Raw genomic sequence first — 18,251 nt, 5'->3', positions numbered from 1 at the left:
AATTTGGAAAGAAAGAACTTTAAATGAGAAAATGCCCTCCATAGATGGGTTTGTGGGCAAGTCTGGGCAGAACTTTCTCGATTAGTAATTTATGTGAGACGGCCCAGATCACTGTGGGCATGCCACACTTTGGCTGGTTGTCCTCAGTGCTATAAGAAAACAGGCTAAACCAGCCATTAGGTGCCAGCCAGTAAGCAGCATTCCTCCATGGCTTTTGCTCCAGTTCTTGCCTTCATGTACATTCTGTTCTTGAGTTCCTGCCCTGACCTCTTTAAATGATGAACTGTAATTTGGAACAGTAACCCGAAATAAATTATTTTCCTCTTCATGTTGCATTGGGTTGTGGTGTTTTCGTCACAGCAATAGAAACCTAAAATGGGATACCCTGTTTCCACAGATATTCCATGTAAACCACAGAAAACTAAAGATCTGAACTTAGGATTCCTGTTAGAAAGACAATGTGGTACTTGTCCTTCTTGGCCAGACTTACCTCAATCAGTAGGATTTTCTCCTAGTTCCGTATATTTAACATTCATACATTTAATTTCATAATTTCCTCTTTCTTTATGACTGAATAAAATTTCACTTTGTACCACATTTTCATTATCCACTATCATTTAATGAACATTCAGGCTTATTCTATTTCCCTGCTAATGCAGATAGAGCAATAAGGAACGAGTATATACAAATCGCGGTTTAGTAAGATAAAAGGTTCTTTCAGTCTATGCCTGGGAGACATACAGCTGGGTCATGCATTTTTTTTGAGAAACTACACAGGATGAAATTCAAGCCTAGTGCAATAAACAAGGTCAGAAACACATGACTAGGATGGAAAGTCATAGAACCTAGATGATGACTTACTAATGCTATTAGGGTCAATTGGCACAGCCTCAAACTGCACTGTAAACATTTACACCCTTGAAAAACGAGAGTAGGTTACCTTAGTGGGAATGAGAATGCATTGCAAAACTTCCAGAAACTATTGAAATGCTGACAAATTTCACAGATAACTGGATAATTGAAGCTGAACCTAAAATGGTAAAATATTTTTAAAGATGTTGTTTATTCAATATTAGTCTTGGGTTAAACGAAATTTCAAGAAAATTTCTATAATGATTTTCACAACTGACCACACACACTGGGAGAGAGAGAGAGAGAGAGAGAGAGAGAGAGAGAGAGAGAGAGAGAGAGAGAGAGAAATAAATGAAACTGATTCTCTCCTCTCTTTCCTCCATTTTCCCCATATTTTTTATATTCTTTCAGTGATTGATTTCTGGTGGTGCTCAGGATTATTGATTGATTAAGGCTTGACCTCTCACATTCCAGTAAATACTTTCCTGCTGAACCACACTCCCCAGCTTATAAGGCCAATTTTGCCTCAGTAAGTGAAAGCAGGGGCACAACTTCCAAACAAAGCAAGAAAAGACTGGAAAAGGGGGAGGTATTTCTCTCAGACATAAAAGTAAGTCCCTAAATATGGGAACATTGATATGTGGGGGAGAAAGCAAAAATATCAATGGAGAAATGACATATTTTAGTTGGAGTTATTTAGAAAATTGACCTGCAATTGTAGAATAAAATAATCCTGGATTACCTCCTTATATCACACAGAAAATGGACTAAAATGAGTTGATTCTAAATATAGAGGTTAAAAATATGAAACTAACAAAAGAGACTGGAAAATACTTTTAGCTGTTATGAATGACAACAGCTTTTCTAAGTAAGATATAAAATACAAAACAGTTAAGTAAAAGATGGTATTGAGTAAAATAAAAAAAAAAACCTAAACTAAATACAGAATGTTGTGGACAAAATTAACAGGTGCTGTTGGGGAATGAAATTATCCTATATAAGGCTGATGGAATTCTAATATTTCAGTTATACAAGTATCTCCTTAAAATCAATAAGAAGAAAGGGAGGTCAAAACCAGAATTGTATAAAGTACATCGTCACAAAATGAACCCTAGATTATTAAAAAAAAACACATAAAGATGCTATTAGAGTGTTAGCGTGTATGAAATTTGACTGCATGAAGTCCCAGCAAATGAGCACTGTCCATTCAACCCAGAAATGAAATAGAAAATAATGTAAAATCAAGAAAGGAATCAATATAGTTTCAGTGAGAAAATAAGAGACATGAACTGTCCCAGAAACATCTTGAAAGACATTGATGTGGACTCAAAGATTACATAAGGAAGGTTCAATTAGTCTGCATAGTTATGCAGGTTGGTCAAAGGGGCCTGATTGGTTATTTTCTCAGTTCTGTGCACAAGCAGTCTTGTCCCAATCATGCAACTTGCTATTGCTTCCTGGAAGAAGCAAACTGTATTTGGTGTCAAGAAAATTGCCATTGCTGAGGACTAATCTTTATTTGGTTGGCTTGATGTTTACCTACAAACCCATAAAAACTGTGACCCTGTTTCATAGAGTGTAGCCTCATCATAGGGTGATTTCTTGCAAGAATCTCCTGTTTCTGGAAGTTACTGACAGTGATTGAAGACTTACAGATGCCGTATCAATGACCTGGTGGAGGACACAAGTGGGATTTGATATCTGTTGAAAATACTCTATTTGCTATTGTTTTGATATCTTCAGGCGTGGAAAAGATATGCTACTAACATCGGAGCTTTAGCTTCAAGTAAGGAAGTAATGTTTTAAGAAAAATAACTAATCTCCAGATCTCAGAAATAAATCAACTTTCAAACTTTTCTTAATAAGAAAAACGAAAACTAAAGGTTGGGGGCAAAAATGATTGTCTATGCCATTGCCAAATGTTACGTTTAGCTTATTTTTAGTGTTGGCCAGAAAGGAGGAAATAAGGAAATTCAGGCACGGTTTATTGTGTTGTAAATCATCCCATCTACTAAAGGGCAGCACTTAGTAGCATGTAGTACACTGTACAGTGTAGTTGATTAAGCAGAGTCTCCGATAGAGCTACTCCTGGGCTTCTTGAGAAACTATACCTGAAGGAAGAGATCTAAACAAAATGTTTCTCTCTGCATTGTTTAGGATAACACATGTTTGAGTCAACTGGGAGATCCATCATCAGAGATCAAATAAGTAAAATGTATTGATATCACAATAATGAACTACTGCAGGGGGATTAGAAAAACTACATTACATGACATAGGGTAGAATAAAAAAAAAAGCATTAAAATATCCTAAGGTTAAAAGTACATTAGTAAGACTTCCAAGCACACTCTCACTTATATAATATAATATGCAAAAATTCAGCACTATTTATTATCAAAGACAGTCAAATATTTAGTACATATCTCAGATATCATGAGGGATTATCTCTGGTTTGAAATAAGTAAAATAATTGAGGGGAAAAAAAGTGAATTTGTCCTTCAAAAAGTTGTTTGGGTAATTCTAATATACCCAGACTGATAGGAGGAGAGCTGGCCACTGGAAATTATCCATCGAGTTTATCTCACATTTATCACATAACAAACTCTCCCAATAGTTGTCCATTTTCTCCTACAGCAATTCAAGCAACAAGAGAAGATTCAGGTGTCTACGGTTTGAAAGGAAAACCAAACTTACATTTTTGCAAAATAAACTTTGCTCGAGCCCATCTGATCTTCCTGCTTTCTGTGGCTGTCGGGGTGGTGGCAGTAAGAGCTTATTCTGGCTTAAAAGTTAAAGTATATTGTCAAGAGAAGCTAAGGCATGAGTTCATGACAGGAATATCCTGCAAGAAGGAACTGAAGTGGTGACCAGAGAGGAAAGCTACCTACGGACTTGTTTATCATGACTTGCTCAACTACCTTTCTTATCCAACCTAGGCCCACTTGTTCAGGCATAGTACTGCCCACAGTGGGCTGGGTCTACCTACACCAATCAGTGATGAAAAAGGTACTTCACAGATAAGACCACAGGCCAATCTGATGGAGGCAGTTCTGCAGTTGAGATTGAGGTGTGTTGATTGCAGCCATCAGATCAGAGTGTCTTAGTTACCTTTCCAAATGCTAAGATTAAGCATCCTGATCAAATCATCTGCAGAGATTGGAGTACTTCAGTTTATACTGCAAGGATCTATTACTAATGGTGAGCACCAGGGCAATAAGAAATTGATGCCATTGGGCACATTTCATTGCAAATTTGAAACCAGAGACTAAATGCTTGCTACAGCTCAGCTCTCTTAGATGTAACCCACAGTGGGTAGGGTTTCTAAACTTAATTAATGCAATCATCATACCCCCTTAAGTTCTGCCCAGAGCCCTGTGTCCAACATGATTCTAGATTCTGTAAAATAGACGATTAAAACTAACCGTCACAGGGAGTGTGGAATCTGCTGGGGACACTTAGACATGAATAATAGGTAGCAGCTCTGTTCTTTTTTGCCCTATATCTACCACTGACAGTTTTTCCTTGAAGAGATATTGGTTTTAAAATAAATCAATAAGAAACTTTGAATATTTAAAAGACACATGAAAAAATGGACTATTTTGACAGATTTACTCTAATTGTATGCAAATGTAATACATATTTAATGCAAATATACTTGAAGTTCTCTTAACTATTTCCTATGCTTCACCGTGTCCCTCAGTAAAATGCTAATGGTTCATCTGTGTTCTTTATGTTATTCAGCAGTTAACTGTTAATATAAACTATTTTGTCACAAAAAAAGCTAAAATTAAGAAATAAGAGAAAAAAGTATCTTACTTTTGGGAAAATTACAATTCAACTAGAAAAGACACACTCTCCCAAATTGCGCATGTGTGATCATGTTCTTTATCTTGTTCAGTGACATCCCACAGAGACATCACAGAACCAATAGGAAACTCTGAGCCTATTCCAAACTCTTCTACCTAACATTTATGTTTAATTACCTACCATGTATCAGTCTTCTTTTAAAGTCATATAATTCTTCCATAGTTTCTATGTTAAATCAGCCCATTGAGAGCTGTAAGACTACTTCTCTTTGTTCCTGTTCTCAACCTTAAGTATTCCTCTATTTTGCAGCTTAAATTATATTTCCAAATTTATAGATTACCTTTATTGAATTTGTCTATTTATTTCCAACTTCCCCAGTTCCTTTTGGATAGAATCTTAATCTCCTGTAATGTGTTTCCTATTTAACTAACCCTTTGGTCATGCTTTCACTTACACATTGTTCTTGGTACCTTATGAATCTGTAAGCTGATTCTTTCATCATTGATGACTGTTTGTGACTCATTCCTTTCTCTTTGTATTGGTGAACTCCTATTGACACTCCAGCGGCCTATAAAACTGACTTCTCTTTCCTTATATCTTGCTATCTCACTTTGTAGGTTTAGTCACTGACACTCTGCTATGTGTTCAAGAGTTCTATGAATAGTTTTTATCATTTCTTGTTGTTCAAGCATAATACTCACAGACATAATGTTGTATGTATGAGCCTTCTTTAAGTGTAAGTCCCATCTAATGAAATATTTACTCAAAGTAGTGTAGGGAGCTAGTTGAAGCTGTGCTATATTCCAAAACCCTATAGTAACAAGATGTTGTCAACTACTGTGTGATTCTATGATTTCAGGTATTCAGAACTATGAGCAAAGCATAACATAGTTCTCAGTTAATTTGCAACCTCAATCCACTTAGCATACTACAAAATCAATCATCACATCTCCATTACAACTACTGTTGACAAATTTTCAGTTCCCACAGATCTTTGTCATAAGGATTCAGTGTTGCCAGAGAGAGAGAGAGAGAGAGAGAGAGAGAGAGAGAGAGAGAGAGAGAGAGAGAGAGAGAGAAGGAAAGGATGTGGATTTGGGTAAGGGAAGATCTGGGAGAATTTGCAGGAAGGGATATTGTAATAAAAATATATTACACGAAAAAATCTATTTTCTGAAATAAAATGAGTCAGTGTTGTTATAAATTGGGATATTATACCTTAAGTGAACTGGGAGCTAAGTCAGGCTAGAATGAATATATATTTATATATGTATATATGTATGTCTTCATTATATACGTATATCTTCATTAGATGATATGGTTCTGTAGTACACAATCAGAACTTTTTTTTTTTCTTCATTCTCAAAGCCTACCAGGTTATCTGGCAATGATAGGCTCTTTAGCATTGTTTGATATTTGATGAATAAACAGGTCAATAGAAACAAATAAAATAATGCAAGAAATAGCAAACTAACAAAAGAGAAATTTTCAAGCTGTGTGTATAAAGGCCTCCCTTCCTTCACTCCTTCCCTTCCTCCCCCTCTCTTTTACTTCATCCTTTCTTTCTTTCTTCCTTCCTTTCTTTCTTTCTTCCCTTCTTTCTTTCTTTCATTTATGTTGCCATTGTTTGTCTTCTCTGTTACCAAGACTGATGAAGTAGGGCTGCTGAGAATTGACTAAATGGGAATCACCTCTCTAGCTAGCACAAGACAATTAAAAAAATCTTAAAATTAATCTGAACTAAACTAGATATGGGGAATATACAGTTGCATAGACAGAAAAATCATCCTAAAGGAAGCATTTCAGACTGAATCTAAATGGATAGAGTGCAGTGAAGCACAAAACACTTGACTCAGTCACAGTGACTGAGCAGAATACAGATAAAGTGTGAGATAGAATCCGGACTTCTCAGTTGAGGAGTCTACATTGGTGAACAGTGGACTCCTCTTGTAAGAAAATCGTGGTGTCAGTGTTTGAGGAACTGAAAAATATACATTTAACACCATTAATTTCTGGAAATAAGAGAGAATGAATTACAAAGTCTGTTACACAATGGAATATTATTCACTCAGTTCATCATACCTGATATAAGACTAGATATCCCAAAGTTTTTGATAAGAAAAATCTGAATTCTTCATCATAATTTTCATTTACCAATAGCAAAAATATAGACATTTATGGACCCATTATGATTATTAACAGACAATGAGAACAACTAAGCCAACCTAATAGGGACAAGTGGAAAGTTAAGGTGTCAAAGATATTGAATTTCCAGGAAAACATGGAGAGGTGAAATATAGTTTCCTAAACAAGAGTGGAAGAAGCCCAATAGTTCAGCGTTAAGTACAAAAGAATCATATATCTCTACAAATGGCTATCTAGATTTCACTCTTTATTTGAAGGGAAACTATTTTGAATTTCTTCCTCATGCAGTTCTGAGCACTGGTTCAGATGTAATTCATGTGAAAGAAACCATTTCTTATTGACATATGTTAAAATGTTATAGGATAGCATTTACTTTTGTTAAAATGAGGGGCATTTAAAGTATCAATATCGAACAAGATGTGAACATAAGTATAATTGACATTAGTGATTATTCTTTATTTTTCTAGGTATCATTATTTTGTGACACTTATTGAATGTAAAATGAATGTTGGTTTAATGGCTAAATAAAGAATGAATGCTTGCTTAATGGATGTAAGTAGACAACTGGGATATCAAAACCCAGTGAAGCAAGCTTAATATTTACTGACCTATTAACTATCAGCTCAAGTATAAGAAGTTGAAAATAAACCTAACCATAGAATGCAAAGTGTCTCTTTAAATATAATCACATATAAATATAAAGTATACTGAGTGATATATTAGCCACTAGAAAAATATAAAAGATTATAATGAGGATCTATGAAATATGGAGTCTTTTAGGCATCAGTTATATAATTATAATAAAAAAGCATAGTCTAGAAGACACCTGAATAAGGAAAGGGAAATTCCTTCTGCAAGGAAAACCTTGGCAATTGCCAAGGTGATTCTAATTTAAGTGAAAACAAACTACATTTGTAACTTTTCTACTTAATTAATCAAGGACTAACCTACCAACAGCTCCGGACAATACTTACTGCTACCCGTTCTATGTCGCACTTTAGACCAAGTCTCTATAGAAAATGAATGCAACATCAAGAGTGCAGAGACTACCTGTAGCCTGTCAGGCTCAAAATGAGTTGGACATCTCCCAAAGTATGCAATTCCTTCTGTGGAATTGGTCATTTAGCTGAGCCTTCAATACCTTGAGATTTTAGAAAAAGGCAATAGATAATTCATCAAATCAGAAATATTCTCACCGTGTGCCAAACGATGATACTCAAAATTTTGCCAAAGACAGTGTGTCCTGCTTCAACCACTGCATGCTTGCTATCCAATGCTATTATTAACTTACATGTGTAGGAATGTTCCCATTCTTCTTGACACTATATTAGATCCTGCACTAGATTTGGCTGGGAAATAATCAACACACTGCTTCTAGTGTTTCCATAATTAATTCTGGTCATGATAGCCCAATGTATATTTTACAATGTGTATTTATTGGAAATATCAGGCAATCCAATAAAAAATTGGGGTACAGACCCAAACAGAGGACTCTCAATAGACGAATTTCAAATGACTAAAAGACACTTGAGGAAATGCTCAACATTCTTAGCCATCAGAGAAATGCAAATCAAAACAACTCCGAGATTCCATCTCAGAATGGCTGATATCAAATCACTGATGACAGCTTATGCTGGAGAGGATGTGGGATAAGAGGAAAACTCCTCCATTGCTGGTGGGAGTACCAACTTGTACAGCCACTTTGTACACCAGTATTGCAATTTCTCAGAAAATTAGGAAACGATCCACCTCAAGATCCAGGAATACCACTTTTGTGTATATATCCAAAGGATGCTCATTCATACCACAAGGACATGTGTTCAACTATGTTCATAGCAGCATTATTTGTAATAGTCAGAACCTGGAAACAACCTAGATGCCCCTCAACCAGAGAATGGATAAAGGAAATGCGGTACATTTACACAATAAATAACTACACAATAGTAAAAAATAATGACATCTTGAAATTTGAAGGCAAATGGATGGATCTTGAGATTAACATATTGAGTGAGGGAGCCCAGCCCCAGAACGTCAAATATAATATGTACTTATTATAAGTAGGTTTAGACATAAAGCAGAGAATAACAATCCTACAGACCACAACTCCAGAGAACCTAGAAAACAAAGAGGATCCTAAGGGAAACATGCATGTATATAAGCAGGAAGGAGAAAAAGACAAGATCTCCTGAGTAAACTGGGAGCATTGGGGTCACAGAAGATAGTAGAAGGGAGGAGACGAGGAAAGGAGGGAAGTGGAGAAAAATGTACAGCTCAACAAAAACAATAAAAAAAATATCAGGTAGACATCATTTATTATTTTTAAAGACTAGACAAAGACAAAGCTTGAGGTGGTCTGTGCAAACTCTAAACTCCACAATGTCTACAGAAGAAATACTTTTGAATTTCTTTTGCTGGATTGTCTAATTATCAGTTAAGTACATTGAAGTGTACAGATACTTCATTTTGTCAAGCTTCATGATCTTACATGGGATAAACAAATCCTAAGGGCAGATTAAATAGTTCATGCTTTGACTCTCCCACAGCCTTATGGTTCAAGAAAGTAAGCTCTTTTATTCCTCTCTAGACTCTGAAACAAGGGGCCGGAGCTGGAGTTTCATTTCTTCTATAACCCTTACTAATGAGAAACTAGAGGAAAAACTCACAACATAGAGAACTAACTTAGTGTCTTCTAAGGCATGTCTTGGGACCTCTGGATTGAATGCTTGTAGGAACTAAGAATCTTATACAAAAGCATCACTGTAGAAACTGAGAATTAACATTTGAAGATTTACAAGGCTGGTTTTTATCATGTTAGGAACAGGCAGGTTTATGAAAGTAGTGACGTAAACATGTATTTGTAAGTGAAATTATTCTCAAATGACCTCTACTGGGAATATTTGTGTGTGTGTGTGTGTGTGTGTGTGTGTGTGTGTGTTTAAATGCATGTGCACGCATGTATGTGTGTTTGTGTGTGTATGTTTAAATACATGTGCGCACGTGTGTGTGTGTGTGTGTGTGTGTGTGTGTGTGTGAGAGAGAGAGAGAGAGAGAGAGAGAGAGAGAGAGAGAGAGAGAGAAGACTATGGCTTCACTATAAAAATTACACTTTGAACCCACTAGCAGAATATGTCTTTTGTTGGATATTTCTTTATACAGTTAAATTACATTGATATTCTTCACAAAAAGAAAATAATAATGTATTTTGGCATTCCCTGGATAAAAATTTATTCAAGGGAGACAAATTTATTATAAATTGCAATTACTTTATCATGGTGTTTTAGATTTTTTTTAAAAAAAAACTTACTCTAAATTGCATCTAGTAGAGACAACTTAATGCAATTCATCATTTGTCTCTAAGAATTATTTAATTAAAACCAGAATTTGTTAAATAGCATCACACCATTTTTTACTTATGCCACAGAAGGTAATTGCGTAATTAGTAACTGGTTCACAGAGGCATGTTTTTTTCTGTACGCTGAGAACCCAGGTCTAAATTGCTCTTTCCATCTAGGGTCCCAAGGCACTTTATAAATCCTCACAGTGGAGTCACTGCTCACACCTGCTCATAATATAAGCTTGCCCACACATAAGCTGTCAGTGGGGCACACTTAAAGAGGTCATTTAACACTGGGATAACTCCCATGAAGAATTCTCCACTGGAGGGAAATGCAGCCATTTTAGCAGATGCTCCCGAACAATAGAAACTAGTGGAAGTAAAGAAATGAAGAATGTCAGCTCCGATTAAAACTACAGGAAAGGTTTAGCAGGAAAGAATGTAATTACTCATTTGGACTGAGGCCAGGATACCAAAGCTAATATCCTATCCATTTTCAGGAACTTTCTTTAAAGCTTTAAGAGTCAGAATTAGAATATTAGAGACACATTTTAGTATCTCAGCTAAATTTCTAGAGAAGAAAAGGCACAAGAAAAATGGTTCCCATCAATAAGTCAATTCTTATTATATTGCAATCTGTGCCTTAATCAAGGGCACATGCATGCTTCCTTCCCCAAGTGAAGCCTGGGAACAACTGGAAAGGGTGAACTTATCACCAGTGACTCAAAAGATAAAATTATGCGTAGGTAGCCAAGAATCAGTGAACGGGCACCCAGGATGTAGGCTGCAGGGCTGACAGATCTTGAGCTCATCACATATCCTCGCCTACTTTGGTACTTAATCCCCACTCAAACGCCATTGTAAAGATGGTCTGCTGTCTAGAACACTATGAAAATAATAATGTATTTGAATAAAGAGCTTAGGGATCAGTCTGGCTGTTGAAAGAGAAACCGAGACCTAGAGAATCTAGGTAAGGGACCAAAGCTACAGGTACACCTATGATGCACACTGACATTGTAATTTCAAAATTTTACATGATAGGATCAAGGTCCTTGAACACTGCAGATAATTCTAACCTTTATAAAATGTCCACAGTAATTTAAGCCTCTCGGGGCAGATGCCAAGGCAGAGGAGGTCATGTGCATGTGTTTATGTCGTTGGAAACTTGTCACCTTTCTGTCTTATTATTTCTAAGCTCAAAACCCATTCTCATACCCTTCACTAGCAGATGGCGGGGAGAACATGAAAGCACAAAGTGACAGGAGGAATAAATTGGAGAGAAACATTCATAATAACTATGATTAGAGGAATTGAACACAGTTCGTAGGAAAATGCATGCCTGCCAAATCCAATTCTACTTTTACTCCCACCTCCCCTTCTACCTCCCTAACTATAACACCCAAGGTCCTTAAACACTGACTTGGAATTAAAATGGATTGTTTGCAGCTGCTCACATGCAGGCTTATTCTGCAAGCCCTGCCTACTGTTTACTTGTGGCTTCCCTTCCTTGCCCCGGTGCTTGCCAGGGAAGGCCATTTGAGAAACAACAGGATTGCAAGCTGAACAGAATGCATTTTATGAGTCAGCTTGATCTTTAACCGTGAACTGAGAGTTCTTAGCATTAAGCTATTAGCCTTGGTGCCTGGGTTTAAAAGGAGCTTGCTATCTTTGGTTGTGCCCCCTCACAGTGGTAGCTGCAGGGTTCAGGCCTTTTTGCTGTTTCGATTTAGTTTCTGTCAAGTCCCCCTTCCTTCTGCCCATCATCTATAAATGCTCTGATGGCTGAGTAGAATTTTCGAGCTCCATATGGAGAAAGAGCTGCATTATATCTGATTGTGGCAACTACTAGGACTTTTCAAAACCCCGTGTTTAGCAAGTGGAAATGAAATTGTTCTTGCGTCTAGCTGAGTGCAGCCAATAGGAGAATCAATGAGATAGGGCTAGAATCCAGTGTGCACAGGGCCAGTGCAGTGCCTCGGCAGATACTGACTTAAACAGGAGAGAAGATGCAAGTCCCGGCACAGAGGAGGATCTGCTTCTCCTAAGGATAAGTTCGCCATTGGCCTGGCTGCTGCTTCGTCTAGTACATTCTACCAGCTGGTGAGAGCCTAATTAATGTCTCCAACTAAAACTTACAAATAATTCTGCCTTCAGCTGGAAGACAAATGCATTAAATGAAGTGCATGCATGGTCCAGGCACTTGCTGTGCAGTGAAATGTCTACAAGAATACTGATAGTGTTACCAATATGGGAAGCACAGTCCATTCTCTGCTTATAAAATTTGATTCTAGACAGCACTTGGAAGGCAGAGACAGTTGAATGTCTACGAGTTCAGGGCTAACTTGCTATACAAGTCTCAGGTCAGGCAGTATGTCATATTGAGACTATGTACTCAATACTTCAAATTGAGCGTATATACAAACTAAGGCACATATGTACATTCACACACACACACAAAACAAAGAAAATTCTAGAACTATTTCAACATTTCTCTAAACTTGTGCCATTATATAGAAGGAATATATACCATTTTTTATAGTCCAAAATTGTATTGGTAATAGCTTTATATTTGCTTGTATTAAAATGCCTTTCCATGAATAACTATTACTATGTTACTATGCCCTATTCTTTCATGAATAGATATCTTTAATTTTAGAACAATTTTTGTTCTCAAAAATTGGAGAAGAAATCCCATTTTAATTTTCTCTTTCTGAATGTGAACTGTGCAGTACTTGTTTGGAGTGACATGGCAAGGACTAGGATATCAATAAGTGTCGTGGTGCAGAGCAGTGGCCAGCCTTTGATTCCAGTGCTCTATGTCATGGCTTCTCTCTCAGGCCCTGCCCTGCTAATGCGACACTAACACTACTGCCTCTCAGGTCATCCAGAAGGCAATTGCTCCATGATGTCCTGATCACATTTTCATTTATGCCTGTAGAATTGGTCAGTATTAGCCACAGTGGGGAGGTCGCTGCATAGAACTGTTTTGAGTGTGTAAGTATGTGTGCCAGGGAGGGGCCAGATGGCAGAAACGATCCTTGGCCAAACAATGAGGAGCAGACACTGAGTGAAAATAGATAATGTGGTCATGGTCGAAGGCTCAGTGGGGCAAGAGCGTTTGCTGTGGAGATATGAGGACTTGAGGCTAGCTCCTTAGTGTCCACATAGAAAGTGGGGTGCAGTCACCTGTAACCCCAGCAATGTAGGAGTGGCGACATGAAGCTTACCGGGGCTTACCGGAGGGTCAGGCTAGATGAAAAATAATGTCAGATTTAGTGACAGACATAGCTGAAGGAAATAAAGGGCAGAGTGAATCGATCAGGACTCTGCGTGACCACTATCTCAGCATGAATACAGGTTCACACACAGGCACACACAACAAATGAGAAAAAAAGACTGACAATGAATTAGCTAGGACTTTTCTCCAAAGAGCACTATGAGAAGGATTATCATCTTTACAGGGATAAAATACAGCCCTAGCACTCTTCTCTACCTAGGCACCCTTTCTACCTTAGCCACTTTGCCTGATGCAGGAACATGCAAGGGTGTGCTAGGCAGGCTGAAATACTGCCCTGGGGAATTTACAGTTGAATAGACAGGCATAAGAGAGTGGCCAAAATTGTCACCCGTTGGAAACACACAAAGATGTCAGTGGTGTGCTGTGTCTTTTCTTAACTGAAATACCTCCTAAAAACCATCAAACTAAACATGCAAGTGATTTGCAAGTTGTTAAGTCACCGTGGAAGTGAAGTCAGTAAACATTATAAATCTAGGATTTGAAAATTTACATCAGGCCAAGCCAAATTATAAACCCATCTCAATGGGTCTCAGAAAGGTGTTTATTTACTCTTTATACTAACCTTGCCTTCTCTGCTTGTCTGCTCAGCCCCTGACAGGAATGATGATGCAAATCTCACGGATCTTTGTAAGCTACTCTATTTTAAAGTTTTTTATTTTTAATTTGGAAAATATGTGGTTAGAAATTTTAGTACTTTCATAAGATGAACCACAACCCTTAATTTCCTGATTTTATGTGTGCCTTATGATAATACAGGTGAGATGAAGACTAATTATGTCTAATCTATGCATAACACGGTGCCTGTAACCGTACTCTGCAAATGTATATTGACTTGAATAGAATCAAATAGAACTGAAATAAATCAAATTGGATGGAATTCAATTGAATTGCAACAAGCATCACTAATTTAGAATCAGCAATAATGCACAATAACTTGATTTTTATATTGAATTAAAATTACCTTTAGTACTAACAATAAGATTACTTCTTTTATGAAAAAAGTCATTTCTGATTATTGTTTATAAGGATATATAGGACTATTGCAAATGGTTTACTTTTTCTCGAAGTAGGACTATTTGGTAATCTTCATAGCAGCTATTATGCTAGAAATCTAAGTTGCAATTTGAAATGACTTCTCAATTTAGACCTCTTATTTCTCAATCTAGACTAGAACCTTCTCTTCTTTTAATTGCCTGAAGTTCATCCTCAGTTATTGATTTGTATAAATTTTCAAGGTCTCCAAGTCTTTAGCGTGATAAAATCATTTCAACTTAATGTTACCAGCCTGTGAGGGATCATGTGAAAATTCCTACCACACAGTGACAGGTGAGAACCAAGATCTCTGGTTCTGAAAGCCTTGGGTTTCAATTTCCTATGACACTGACCCAAATATAACCATAGTAATGGGTATAGAGATTAACGGAGCAGGCAGGTCTACATTCCAACGTATAGATGTTAGCACTGTAAATATATTAATTCCATAAATTCATGTGCCTAAACATGTAAGTGAGCATTAAAGAACAAAAAAAATCAGAAATCTCAAATTCTTCAAGCTCTACAAAATGTTGAATTAAATAACACTAGAAATAAGTGGACTTCATAGGGGTGTTCTGAGAACTTAGTACTAAGTGAGAAAGGAAACAGACAGCATTTCAGTATGCTATGGGAGATAACTGTATAGTGATTGATAATTGCTGGACATATACCATGTGTCAGAGATTTTTCTAGTGATTTCAACTGATTTACCTTCCAAACAACTCTCAGAGAGAAATATCTTTCCTCATAATTTCACTCTAAAAACAAAGATGTATGCTGAAGAGGAGGTCATATTCAAAGGCCTGTCCAGTAAAAATTGGGAAGAAATATAGTGAAGATGTGAGGGCTGAACCCGACAATAACTTTAAAGTATACACACATAACATACATGTAAATATACTGTCATTCAATGGTAAAATAACACATGCACACACATATACTAAATATTTATATGCAGGTATAAATTCACTTAAACAGATTTTTTTTAGACTTGAAAATAAAAACCATGTCATTAAGTATTTGTCCATTTGTTTTCAAAACTGGGAATGAAGTCCAGGACCTGGACCTAACAGGAAAATACTCTACTACTGACCTATATATCCTTGATCTACTTTTTTACTTTACATTTTTAGGTAGGGTCTCATTAAACTGCATGGACTAGCCTTGCACTCACTCTGTAACTCAGGCATACGTTGAGTTAATTGCTTCAGCCCCCAAGTATGAGGTAACTATAAATGCATAGATAGGTTGAATGACTTGTCTGATGTTCCGCTGTTAATATTCTGCAGAACAAACTGAAGCTGAACCCAGATAGGATGACTCTACTGTCAGATAGTCACATGACTTTCCTAAGGGAGCAAAAGGAATTGTGATAGTTCAACAGGATCGGTGAGCTTGTGCCTCTAGTAGAAATTGCTAAAAGATTCATTCAACAGACTTCTAAGAGGAAGAAATTATAAGAGGCAAAAGATCAGGACACCTACAGCTAGATAGTGTTTTCTACTTATGGCAGAGATGCTGCTGCTGGGTAATGGCATTATGAATGTCTAAACAAGGCCAGTATAATGACAGTACCAGTCAACATGCCAGTGCAGATAGAGAAACTGTACAAGGTCCCACACCTACATGAAGAGCTTTGAGCAATCAGTAGCTAATGAAAGTCAGAGAGTGAGTATTTTCCAGGGACAAGCCCCCTGAGAAGCTATCCAACTCTTCATGGTCACTCCTAAACACTTGCACATGGGAACAACACTAGGTAGGTTGTGTGTGTGTGTGTGTGTGTGTGTGTGTGTGTGTGTGTGTGTGTGTGTGTGTCCTAGTTTGCTTTTCTGTTACTGGGATGAAAAACTGCCCAAAACCATCTTGAAGAGGAAAGGGTTTGTTTATTGGGTCTATAGGTCATAGTCCATTATTAAAGGAAGCCAAGGCATGAGCTAAGGTGAGAAAGCCGGAGAGAGGAAGTGACGCAAAGATCATGGAGGAATTCTGCCCATTTGCTTTCCATGGTACTATCACTCTACTCTCTAATAGAACCCAGGACCCCTGCCCAGGAATGGCACACTCACAGGGGGCTGGGCCCTCCCACAATAATCATTAGAAAATACCCCTACAGAATGCCCTACAGGTCAACTGGATGGGAGAATTTTCTCAGTTGAGGTTTCCTCTTCCCAGAAGACTGTAGCTTGTGTCTAGTTGACAAACACACAAACAAACCTAGCACAATGTATCTGTGTGTGTGTGTGTGTGTGTGTGTGTGTGTGCCTGTGAAAGAGAGAGAGAGAAAGAGAGATCGAGAGAGCGAGAGAGCGAGAGAGCGAGAGAATAGTAATGATATTGAACTTGACCTTGAGAAGGAATTGGAGGAATACAGAAGGAGTTGGACGGGAAAGAGGAAGGACTAAGAACGATGTAAATATAGTATTCATGATTGAATTCTCAGAAAAAGTTTTTTTTTTAATTAAGGAATGTCATTTCAGTGTGTATAAAACCTTCTGAACTTGTTAAAAGCTGGTTATGATTTGTTTCACCACACTTGTCTCCATGCAGAGACATAGTTTAATGCTGAGTGTTTCAATTCTCATGACACAAGTGCATTTATTAAAGAAAATTAGCAAACTGATGCTCTGCTTTTATAAACCATTCTTCACAAGTCTGAGGAATACCAATGATCTCTTGGGAACATGGTTTCTGAAGCTCCTTGACTTTGGCTCTACTATAAATAGTGCTATGCTCCCTAAAGCCATACCAATCTACAAGGTCTTTATGAAATGGCCTATTCCCTTTCCCTTGCTACATGGCTCCTCTAGCTACACATTAGCTACAAATATGGAAATCCATTTTATTCGCTGCTAACTTGATATGTAAAGGGAAGGTTTTCAAAAGATTTTAAAGAAAGCCTAACTCTCAGTTTGTTAGGTTTCATTAAATGTTGATGAATAAGGTGAAACTAGCAGTCAGCAGTCTGAACTTTTTTTTCTGTGACTGATTGGGTTCTGTTAATTTTGTCCATTGTCACTGTGCCTTGGCATACAGATCTAATCTCTTTAGTTCTCAGGATTGGTTTTGAAGTGATATACTCTTTCACTGAAGTCTAGAATAATTCTCTTTCTGAAGTCTGGGCTCCATCTGTGTCTCCCCAGTTGAAAACCTTCCCCCCTCCATCTGCTAAATTCAACCCTTGCTGTAGCACCAAGCAGCAGGTAGAACCAATACGCTGGCTCAGACCTAAACTCGGGAAATGACTCTTGCCTCCCCTGCTGCACCCTCATCTGTGTTTGCTCATCTTCTCCCATTAATCTCCAGGGAATAAGAGGGTGAAGCAGTGCAAGGGACAAAGTGGGGGGCGTTTTTTTTTCTCATTAATGGGAAGCAATAATAGCATAAAAGTCACCAGGCTGCTTCCTACGTCAGGACAAACTTTGCAAAGTGAGAAAAGGAGAATGCTCCAGTGACCTTCCCCCTCCCAAGCGGAATGAGGAAACTTATGGATGACATACACATGCATACCACCCCAAAACACAGACCTTGGAATCCTGCTGATACCCTGAAGGATAGATAACCCCTCTGCCAGAAACATGGCGAGATGCAAGGGAACAAAAGGTGAGTTCACAAATGCACATTGATGAAAGGTCAAGAGATCATTTACATATTCTAGTACTGAAATTTCTTGCTTCTATTAAAAATTATTTAAAATGTGATTCCCATTAGAACAACAATTTGAAAGGTCATCTTCTCTTACCGAAATACCTGAATCACTCGTTAATTAGCAGTGGGAATGTG

At 37.5% G+C, this 18,251-nt stretch overlaps 1 protein-coding gene across 2 annotated transcripts in view; it reads right to left on the bottom strand.

The window, feature by feature from the left end:
- Lsamp (limbic system associated membrane protein) overlaps window positions 1–18,251 on the bottom strand; it is a 2,072,304-nt gene that overhangs the window by 926,177 nt on the left and 1,127,876 nt on the right. The gene's annotated exons all lie outside the window — the stretch shown is intronic.

Source organism: Myodes glareolus, chromosome 2 (genome assembly GCF_982192425.1).
Source record: "Myodes glareolus chromosome 2, mMyoGla1.1, whole genome shotgun sequence".
Lineage (NCBI taxonomy): Eukaryota > Metazoa > Chordata > Mammalia > Rodentia > Cricetidae > Myodes > Myodes glareolus.
The sequence above is the reverse complement of the archived record's forward strand: the minus strand, read 5'-3'. Positions and strand labels throughout refer to the sequence as shown.